Below are 9692 nucleotides of genomic sequence, written 5' to 3'. Positions count from 1 at the left end.
TCTCTCTCTCTCTCTCTCTCTCTCTCTCTCTCTCTCTCTCTCTCTCTCTCTATAAGGGAAGGGTACATCTGAGAATGCTGGAAGGTTGAAGAATTTGAGTTGAAGATTTGAAACTCCAGTTCCATTTAAATACCCTTATTAGAAAAGTGTTTGCCCTCCAAGCCTATTTGTATTAAATGGAAAACATTCTTTAGACACAACAAAAGACCAAATTTCTTTTTACAGTCCCTTATTAAGGTATCTTGTGATTTTGGATATATCACTTAATTTGTCTGGTTCTTAGCGGTCATATTTGTAAAAATGAGAGTAAAAGAGATTAGTAGCAAGATAATTAAATCAATGTAAGTAACTAAATCACCTTTTCACATCTTTACTCAAATGTCACCCTCCTTGACCTACCTATTTAAATTACAAACTCTCACACTCAAAATCTCCCTTCACAGCTGTAAATTTTCTCCTTGAAATGTATCCTCTACTGATAAACTATATATTTTAAACGTTAGCATCCCTCCACTAAAATGAAAGCCCCTAAAGGACTTTGTCTATTTTACTCTTTGAGGTACCCTCAGTATCCAGAAGTTCTTACCCCATAGTAGACATGCAATAAATTAAAGTAAATTACATGAATTCTAGAAGTCTCTTCCATGTTTACAATTTATGTTTGGTTCCTGTTTTGCTGGAAAAACAAAACAAACAAAAAACTAAGACTGTTTTTCAAGCTTTTTTTTAAAGGTTGAAATATTTATCTGTTCACAAATATGTTTCCATGCAAATAAAAACTGAATGAATATTCCATCCTATCAGATTCCTAGAACTCATTGTAACTAAATGTGACTGTGGATAAACATTTATTCACACATTCTACAGACACTTAAATGTGAAAAGAGATGTTGACTCAAACTTTTAGGAGGCAAATTTCAGAGTCCACTTATAAAGGTTAGCAGAGAACATTATTTAATATTTAAACAGTCTAATGCAAGCACAATTCCACAGTAAACAAGTAGAATATTCAAGCACAATATTCAGTTGGGAGGGCAACTGAGCATGAGGTTCAAGGTCCTTGGCTGTCTCATGGATCCCAAGCAACCTCTCCATTGTAGAATGGCAAGGGGCAAACCAGCGTGATCTACTATGGGCTCAATTTTGCTAAATAAGCAGGAAGGGAAAGATGTTTTATTTGGTACAGGCTTGTAGGCACTTAAACAGGACTTTTGAGTAGCCCTCAAAAAAGGAAGAAATTCTCAGGTACCTTATACACAAATAGAATTTCAATTAAATTCAAACAAGATTTAATATTGAGTGATTTTTATTACTCAAATTCTTTGGAAATAACCTTCACACAAGCTCAGAGGCAATTCTATCAGTTACCATTGGAACTCTTCAGTCCCATTTCTTAGCAAGTCCAACAGTCTTTATGCCACCTTGGTCCATCACTAGCCACTCTGAATAAATGACTTTTGCGTATTTTCTAAACTGAAAACCAGTGAATATTTGTCATCATTGGGAATACACAAATAAATGTTTCCCATTTATATGATGCACTCATTATATGATCACCCAATTAAGTCACTGCTAAAAAACTATATGCTATAGTTGCAATTATTCAACACATTTTTCCAAGAGTTTCTTTCGATACTACCATGATATGAGTAATTATGTTCTCAAGTGTTTAGTGGCAAATCAAAGACATTGGTATCCTCCTTCATAAGGAGGTGATAAAAATGAAGGTCCACCCTCAAGTCACTCATCTTCTTCAGGTGCTGACTCTCTTAGTAATATTTGTGTGTGTTCACATATCTGAAAAGGCTTGATTTCTTCACTAAGTTGCCAGGCCCTGGAGGATTTTTGTTTTGGGTTATGATGTATGGAAAATTACTCATAAATAGAATTCCCATTAGAATCTAGCTTTTCAGGTGCCTATTTAGAAATTACTTCAATTAACGATAAATGCTTTTTCCCACATTAAAATCAGACAAGTCTGAATTCAAGTTTCAGCTCAGCTATTTTGTGGAAGTTGCTTTAACTCTTTGAGTTGAAGTTTCTTCCTCATGGAACTCAGGATTATACCTAATTCATAGACAAGGCATAGTAGGGGGAGCAGTGCCAGAATAAGTTAGCACAGATTTCCAGTCTACCTTTCTGGCTATAAGCATACTTACACAAAGCCTATGTAAAGTTTTTAGCTCCCTTTCTGGATGGCTTGGATTTATTTTATTTTATGTATAGCTCTATTTTTAAGTGAAGCTTAGTCTTGGTGTCCCTGCTTATGGTTTTGGGATACATTTTGCGATCTTAAATGAAATACTACATGTCAACTGACTAATATGGACTTAGGTGCTCATTAAGTGGAAGCTCTTATTAAGAATAAAGACTGCAGGCACATGAATAAGTTAAAGTCAGGCTCAAAGTTTTGCTCAGCTATTTGCCAACTTTATCACCTTGAACAAGTTACTTCGTTTCTTGGGTACTTAGCATCTTTAAAATGGAAATGAGACCATTTTAACTGGGTTGTTGTGAGAATTAAAAATGTATGTCAAGCACATCATACAAGCAAGCACATCATAGGAATTTCAAAAATGCTATTGTTATTACACCTATCACATTTCAACATTTGCCCCAATAACTTCCAATACTATTCTGGGAAGAACAGAATCTAGGAAAGTAAAACAGAAGCTACCATATTATCACCTATAATATTTCCTGACCCAGAAGGACAGAGGTCAAATTTCTGATTTGGAGTTCCCTTGATATTTGCTCTGCCCTATATCTAGAAATTCTATATAATATCTAGAGGATGGAAATCCCCTCTATTTTATTGCACTGATGGAGTCCCTTGTTTTGTGAATTGTTTTATCATTTCTATCTTTTTAGATGAGCTCCTTGCACCTTAGAGTGGAAATGTTCTTATAAACGCTTTTATAAAAGTGTGAAAAAAAATCTTTTTTCATCTTTGCTTTGTGATGCAGGGGTGTCCAAGGGAGAGAATACAGTCATGGGTTCTTAGCTTCTTTTTCTGGTTGGGCCAGAAAACCCCCTTCCTCATCCCTCTTTTCCGCTTATCACTAGAGACAGAAACTAAAAACCATGGCTTCTGTGTGCTAAATGCCTAAAACAAAACTAAACTAAACTAAACTAAACAGAACAACAACAACAAAATAAGGCAAGTTGGACAAGCTTGGTAGGTATTTGCAGCCATCATATGTTCAAAGTTTAACTTCAAGTTATTTTTACATGGTGGAAACAAAAGTATGGCCCATTTTGCAAATATTTTAAGCTTTCCCAAGTCAGCATTATTGCAGTCCACCTATGGAGCAACAGTGTTATGGAAAATCACAAACTAGCACGTGGAGAATCTGTAAAGAAAGCACATTTGCAAATGTTCTCATTGTGTATATTTTAAAATTCTAAAGGATTAGAAAGAAAGATTAATGGGAAAAGTGTACAATACCAGTAACTCTATGAGACAAACAGAGGTTGGAGAAGTTATTTTCTACTTGTTTTTAAATACAACTGTTTGTAGAAATGCCTATATGGATGAGATTAAGTTTATCTACTACATTCCATGTTCAGAATCCCACTTCTTACCTCTGCTAAGTATCTTTTCAAATTATTAGACTTTGCTTGAGGTCTGTGAGATGTTTAGGATAGCTGGGGTTTTCTAATGGGAAAAACATGGTTTAGTAGCAAAAATTATTTATTAGGAGAGACAAACCGTAAGATTTTTAATCATAATTACTTTTGATAACAATTTAAAGAAAACATATTCTGAACCAAATACATACACTATTTTATTTTTAAGAATTCAGCTTCAATACAAATTAAAAAGCTGTGTATTCTGAGCTTATCTTTCCTGAGAAGGGAGGATTGAGATAGGGTGAGGAGGGCCAAGGATATCACTGGGTGATATCCAATCTTAGGAGGCCAAGGATATCACTGGGTGATGTCTTTCCCCAATTTCAGTGTTTTTTAAAAACATCAGATCAAAAGAATGTGGAATTTGAAGAGAAAGAAACTGAGTTTAAGCCCAGTTCTACTATTAGTCTGTAAACTTGAGCAAAAGTATCCTTTGACCTTGAGCAGAACCAACAAGCAAATAAACAAACCCTTTGAGCATCATAATCCTTATCTTAAAATAAAAATGATACAATTTACCTTAAGGGGCTGTCTTGAGGCTTCCATACTATGATGGATTATAAACTGTAAATCCATTCTGTAAGGATACTTGGCATAGGTAGTCAGGGCGAGTCAGGAAGAATAATAGAATTTTGGGCTTGGACATCAAAGGCAAGTAAATTTCATTTCTGCTCTGTTATTTGCTAACTGTAAAACTTCTTAGGCTGATTACTTAATTTCTCTGAGCTTTATCTTTTATAAAATAGAATTACCTTACACAGTAATTATGAGTACCAACAAAGATAATATAAATCAGTGCTCAGTATAGTGTCTACCACACAATAGTTTCTCCATACATGCTACTATTAATAGTTGATTTCTATTTTTTTTTTACTATGGACATATTAATATTGATGCTGATTTACTAGAACAAGCATTTGTTGAATGCAAGCTATGTAAAAGATTAAAAGCTATGCTGAGGAAATGTGCAAAGGTGAATGAAAAGTAGTGTATATGCCCAAGATATCTACAATCTAGTAGGAGTATGGAGCTGTAATGATAGGAGGGTCATCTATAAATGGTGGTATGATGTAATTTTTTATGATTCATCATCCTAACTGGTGACACTCTGACAGTGAAAAAAGATTGTGCTATAATACTGAAGAGACATAAACTGAGACTGTCCTAAGCAAAAACCAAGACATATGGTCATTCTCTCTTGAAGGGAGATGTATCAGACACTGGAATAAATTCAGAGAATAAATTTGGCTGACACCCTGCAATTGCCTCAGGCTAACTTTAAGACCAGTGATTGGTACTTTGTTTCTTATCATAGAAGTTTCCAGAATGTTCTGATACTCCAGCCCCCACTCTCTGGCAGAGTTTCCACCAGAGAAATGCTTGAGATCAAGAAGGGACTCATCCTATGACATCCTGTAGAAAAGCACCCTCCCACTCGCACAAGCATTCCCATCCAGGTGGAGGAAAACCCACACACTGCTGCTGCTGATATGCTTGGTTGCCCTAATTTCTGCCAGTAAACCTGACTTATTGATGCACTTACTTTTAGTCACCAAAGAAGGGAAAGGCCCCAAATGCCCATGGGATTAAAATCAACCTCAAACACATACATACACATACACACACATACACACACACACAAGCAAATCATATGGTTTGGCTGTGTCCCCACCCAACTCTCACCTTGAATTGTAATAATCTCCACTTGTCAAGGGTGGGGCAAGGTGGAGATAATTGAATTATTGGAGCAGTTTCCCCACACTATTCTTGTGGTAGTGAATAAGTCTCATGAGATTTGATGGTTTTATACATGGGAGTTCCTCTGCACAATCTCTCTTACCTAGCATCATGTAAGATGTGACTTTGCTCTTCCTTTGCCTTCCATCATGATTGTGAGGCCTCCCCAGCCATGTGCAACTGTGATTCAATTAAACGCCTTTCCTTTATAAATTACCCAGTCTCTGGTATGTCTTTGTTGGCAGCATTAGAACAGACTAATACAGTACATTGGTGCTGGTAGGGTAGGGTGCTGCTGTAAAGATACCTGAAGATGTGGATGTGACTTTGGAACTGGGTAACAGGCAGATGGTGGAACAGTTTGGAGGGCTCAGAGGAAGACAGAAAAATGTGGGAAAGTTTGGAACTTCTCAGAGACTTGCTGAATGGTTTTGACCAAAATGCTGACAGTGATATGAACAATAAAGTTCAGGTAAATGTGGTTTCAGATGGAAAAGAGGAACTTGTTGGAAACTGGAGTAAAGGTGACCCTTGTTATGCTTTAACAAAGAGACTGGTGGCATTTTGCCCCTGTCCTAGAAATCTGTGGAACTTTGAACATGAGAGAATTGATTTAAGGCATCTGGTGGAAGAAATTTCTATGCAGCAAAGCATTCAATAGGTGACTTGGGTGCTGTTAAAGCACTCAGTTTTATGTTTCACAATGATATGGTTTGAAATTACAACTTATGTTTAAAAGGGAAGCAGAGCATAAAAATCTGGAAAACTTACAGCCTGACAATGTGATAGGAAAGAAAAACCCATTTTCTGAAGAGAAATTCAAGTTGGCTGCAGAAATTTGCATAAGTAATGAGGAGCCAAATGTTAATCACCAAGTCAATGAGGAAAATGTCTCAGGGCATGTCAGAAGTCTTCACAGAAGCCGCTCCCATCACAGACCCAGAGGCCTAGGAGGTAAAAATGGTTTTGTGGGCCTGGCCCAGGGCACCCCTACTCTGTGCAGCCTAAGGACTTTGTGTCCTGCATCCCAGCCACCCCAGCTGTGGCAAAAAGGGGCCAAGGTACAGCTCAGGCCATGACTTCTGAGCTGCACCTTGGCCCCTATGAGTACTGAGCTTATGGGTAAAGAGAAGTCAAAAATTGAGGTTTGGTAAATCCACCTAGATTTCAGAAGATGTAAGGAAATGCATGGATGTCCAAGCTGAAGTTTGTTGCAGGGGCAGGGCCCTCATGGAGAACCTCTTCTTGGGCAGTGTGGAAAGAAATGTGGGGTTGGAGCCTTCACACAGAGTCCCTACTGGGGCACTGCCTAATGGAGCTGTGAGAAGAGGGCCACCATCCTCCGACACCAGAATGGTAGATCCAATGACAGCTTGCACTGTGCACCTGGAAAAGCCACAGACACTCAATGCCAGCATGTGAAAGCAGCCAGGAGGGAGACTGTACCCTGCAAAGCCACAGGGGCAGAGCTTCTCAAGACCATGGGAACCCCCCTCTTGCAACAGCATGACCTAGATGTGAGACATGGAGTAAAAGATGATTATTTTGAAGCTTTAAGGCTTGATTGCCTCACTGGATTTTGGACTTGCAGGGGGCCTATAGCCCCTTTGTTTTGGCCAATTTCTCCCATTTGGAATGGCCATATTTACCCAATGCCTGTACCGCCTTTTTATCTAGAAAGTAACTAACTTGTTTTGATTTTACAGGCTCTTAGGTGGAATGCACTTGCCTTATCTCAGATGAGACTTTAGACTGTGGACTTTCAAATTAATGCTGAAATGAGTTAGGCTTTGGGGAACTGTTGGGAAGGCATGTTTCATTTTAAAATGTAAAGACATGAGATTTGGGAGGGGCCAGGAACAGAATGATATGGTTTGGATGTGTCCCCACCAAATCTCACATTGAATTATAATAATCCCCATGTGTCAAGGGCAGAGCCAGATGAAGATAATTGAATCATGGGGGTAGTTTTCCTCATACTGGTCTTGTGGTAGGGAATTAAGTCTTATGACATCTGATGGTTTTATAAGTGGGAGTTCCCCTGCACAAGGTCTTTTGCCTTCCACCATGTAAGATGTGACTTTGCTCTTCCTTTTCCTTCTGCCATGATTATGAGGCCTCCCTAGCTATGTGGAGCTGTGAGTCAATTAAACCTCTTTCTTTTATAAATTACCCAGTTTCTGGTATGTATTTATTAGCAGTGTGAAAACAGACTAATATAACAAAAACCAAATGAAAAAGAAGAGTAAGTAGACCTCATAATACCCAATAATAATACCTAGTAATAGAAACAGTTTTGTTTGATTTTATCTCTGTGCTGTTAAATGTAGGCACTTCCATGGAATTACTTTGTAAGGATCAACTCATAATGATCCTTCTCAAAAGTAATAATATAATTTTTAGGAAGTGTGGCTCTGTCTGTTCATCCACTATTAAGTCATATATATGTTTTTCCCCAAGAGAGGTATTATATCTTGATTAAAGGTATCAGGCCTCAAGCAACTAACTAAATTTGTAAATCTTGCATGAAATACAACAAATGGGGGAGAGGGGATAAAAACCAACCAGTGACTTTGTAAGATAGAACTAAATATTTAATATTAAGAAGACAAGGTGTGATGGTGGACAGATTATAGTCTGGGAAAAATCTGGTTTCCTTTCCAAGAATATTTTGGGCCACTTCCAACTTAGCCTAGTGATTTGTTCTAAGTAAAATGGATATTTACTCCAACAGTGGGTGTTTCTTTCCTGTCCACAGAATTTCAGCCGGAAACCTCCACCCTCTCCCGCCAGAAAGAAAACACTGCCTTCTTTTTCTGATTTACACATATAAGAAATTGCCCTTGGGCCTTTAATGTGGAGCAGACTTTACACTGGATCTGTTTACATCACTGCAAAGCAAACAATTTAAAACCAAATGCTAGCCATCCCCATTCTTCCTATTTGTTTGTTTATATTTTGTTGTTTTGGTTAGTTATCCTCTCCCCTTTCTTTGCTTTCCTCTTCACCAGCTTTATTCTCCTTAGGAGAAAAATACATCAACCATTTGATTGAATAAAAATCCTTCCATTTTTGTTTTTAGAGTAAATCAGCTCTGTAGAGTTTCTGCCTAATTCAGTTATGTGGCTCCCTTTGACTTCCCTTGATTACTAAAAAACGTAGAGAAAGCTTTGAGTTAATTCTATAACAGCGCCAGTCCTTGTTTGGTATGGGAGCAAGAGTGTTTGAGATACAGATATTATAAAATTCATATTGATGCTGCTGCAAACAAAACTTTAAACGCCATTTTTTAGAATATGTATACACTAATATAAAATTTAACTATCGGCTACTCTGATTTCAGATTTAGAGGTACCTAATATCTACACTATCTAAAAGATAGCACTGTAAAATCTAGGCATAAATTTATTTGAGGAAGATTCTGCATTTGCTTTAATAGCTACATTTCAAAATCACTCAGTTAAAGAAAAAAGCCTGTAGTTGGGGTTTGGGAGAACTGGTTCAAGTTTCACTAATGAGCTAGTGTCTTGGGTTTATAGTCTACAAAATGAAAGTGAATTAATAATAATGCCTGTATATTTTCTGTCTCATGAAGTTGATATGATACTTAAATGATAGAATTGATTTCAAAATGAGAAATAATTTAGAAGGATTTCAGTGTATTAAATGAGACTTGAATAGAACTTCCATCATCAAAGATTTTATACACACATATACATATGCGCATATTATATGTACATATAGCTTCTATGTTCAGATTTATTGGTGGTGAAGATTTTTTGGAAGCTACAGTTTTATATTAGGAAACAGCAAACCATGACCCTCATAGGATTTTCCTATTCATATAAATAAGATTTTATTAGAACACAGCCATGCCCAATCACATACTATTGTTTCTAGTTGCTTCTCTGCTACAATGGCAACAGACACTCTTTGGCGCACAAAACCTAAAATATTTATGGCCTGTCTCTTTACAGAAAAGGTTGTCACCTCCTGCTCTAGGAGGCAAGACATATGCGATAGAAGAAATAAATGGATGTGTATATATATATATATATATATATAAACATATATAAATATATTGATCTAGATATATATATATGAACTTTGGTATAATCTTAAAATACAATGTGAAGTGGAATACTAGTGAAATTTTCCTGATAATTTAGACCCAAAAAAAGTTATTTTCATCATGTCATTATTTTGTATGAGAGTTATAAGAACTGAGTGAACCAGGAAATTGCCATCATCGCTACTTTATTTCTGCTGCTCATAAATTGTTACACTAGGGGTTTTTCAAACTTTTTTTTACAAGTCTCTCT

This window comes from Sapajus apella, unplaced genomic scaffold (assembly GCF_009761245.1).
Source record: "Sapajus apella isolate SASKATOON/1434 unplaced genomic scaffold, GSC_monkey_1.0 scaffold14, whole genome shotgun sequence".
NCBI classification, from domain to species: domain Eukaryota; kingdom Metazoa; phylum Chordata; class Mammalia; order Primates; family Cebidae; genus Sapajus; species Sapajus apella.
Note: the sequence above shows the minus strand (reverse complement) of the source record.